Raw genomic sequence first — 2,304 nt, forward strand, 5'->3', positions numbered from 1 at the left:
TGTTATATTATATTACCACCACCCCATTAATATCATATATTACTCTACCACACTAGATTCGTTGTCCTGTGGAGAGACGCAGTGCTGGAGTTGGGCATTTCAAAGCAGTGTCTTAGTGGTTAGGAGTGATTTTTCTCTCACTGATATTATACCAGTTGGGCCTCATGAACGAGAGCACCAGCGTGAGGGGGAGTGTTGGAAGATGAAGACATATTATACAAGGAAGATTTTATACATCATTTGCAGCAAGCTAGGAGTTTAAGCTATTCTCTCACCCCCAGCTTGAGGGGGAGTGTTGGAAGACAGAGCCCAAGCCCACACGACCAAGGAAGACTCACATATCCAAGTATATTAGAAGATGGGCCCAAGCCCATAAGAACAAGGAAGACTCATGGATCCAAGAGAAATAGAAGACGGGCTCAAGACCCACATATCAAGGAGAAGGCTCATAGCCTCACATACATTGATGGCATGATGATAAATAAAGGGTCATCTCATATAGATGGCATTGATGTAATTAAGCTAAAATTTCAGGGTTAAAACCCTAAACCCTAAGTTTAGGGGTATTATTTTAATATTATAGTTTCATAAATCTATAAATAGAGCTTCAGGGGGAGAGTAAGGAATAATCAATTCCATAACCATTCTTCCTCCAGTTTTCTCCTAATGGGTTTCTTTCCTTTTTTCTCCATGAGCTAAATTCTTGGAGTCCCGAAATCAACAAGGTATTAGAGCTTTGATTTTTAGGACTCCGACTATGGTTTCTCAGGTTCATTATCTGTTGTGTTCCTTTTTTAGTTAATATTTTTTTTTATGTTTGATTTTTTTCCTTTTTCTGCTGCTATTCTCCCCGTGAACAAGTGCTAGTTCCTTAATATTTTTTCCCTTCTTGCTCATTATTATTGCTGTCTTCCGTCCTTGAAAACTTGTTTGAATTCCTCTATGGCCATGGCTTCTGCCTTGGTGTAGATGCCCTTGACTTTCCAATACGCCACACAATTCTCTGTGACTTTTTTGAAGTACTATTGACTGGTGAGAGGCAGGATCATTGTCACTCTCATAAACTTCTCGAATGACCCTGTAACGATTTCTAGAAAGAAGTCATCAATGGAGTTGAGGTCGTCCGCCGTCTTATTTTTCTTCTCATTCGGCCATTTTCATCTGCGTGTTTTCTTTGCTTCTGCTTTCGACCAGTGACTTTGCCTTCGACATACTATTAGAAGAAACGCTGGGGAATATATGAGACTCACTCCTGCACCGTCTCCTGGGCATCCTTGGATATCTTCGAGTTCGCTGGCAGCGCCTTCTTCATGATACGACTCACGTTAGTGATCAAAAGGAACCTGACCTGCTCCCTCAGCGAGAACTCACTGTTAGCGTTATTGTTATTTTGTCACTCCTATTCGTTGTCTGAGTCAGCCATTCAGAAACATTACGGTGGAAGAGTCTCTGTTGGATTTTCCAAGTTGTCTTTGTTGTCGCTGTGATCCCATGCTGTTCGGGAGCATACTGTTGGGAAGATGATATTTCCTGAATTGCAGTCGAAAAGTTTCCTCCCAAGCCGAGCTCTGTTGTAGTCGAGCTTCCCGAGCGCCAGCTATGAGTTGCTGTTTTTGGAAGTTGCAGTTGTTGATGTTCAGCTTAAATCCCGGTGATGTCTCTTATTTTGGAAAAGTTCCGTTTCGATTTTGTCGTCGAGATTTCTCTGCGGGATCCTCCATCCGACCGCTGCTGCTATTCGGAAAGGAAAGTTTCCTTGTTTAAAGCCGTTTGCAAGAGGAAGAAGATGATTAAATATTTCCTAAGTTAAGAAATATTATTTCAGCGCCTAAGTTTGGAAAGGTTAATTGAGTGCAATCCTAACTCTCCTAAGTCAATTCAGCACAGCCTGTGCTCGAGTTACCAACCTACCACTCTTCTGTTCCAGACCGTATGAAGTCTGACCAACCGGACCAGGTCAACTAGGGTCCGAGTCAACCTGACGCTGGCCTCTTAATTTCTGCTTCGGTATGCATGCCCAAGATTTCAGAGCGACTTGATAAATTTTTTTTGGCTAGATTATTATTTTTGAAGAATTGACAGATTATTCCTTGGTCAACATATTATTTGGTACAGATATGTGCATTGCATTACTTCATGGGTCATTTTAGAAGAATTATTTTGGGTCATATTAAATGGGCCCAAGCCAAGCCCATTCAAGCTGCTACTATTGTGTCTCTTTTGATCAGACAATATTATTGAAAAAGAGGTAGCCTCATTCCATTATTTATTGTCAACCCCGTTAAAAATATCAATTTTTTTTTG

The sequence above is a fragment of the Aristolochia californica genome, unplaced genomic scaffold, assembly GCF_029961685.1.
Source record: "Aristolochia californica isolate CCGP_79_NKW_82.1479 unplaced genomic scaffold, dmAriCali1.0.hap1 SCAF_11, whole genome shotgun sequence".
NCBI lineage: Eukaryota > Viridiplantae > Streptophyta > Magnoliopsida > Piperales > Aristolochiaceae > Aristolochia > Aristolochia californica.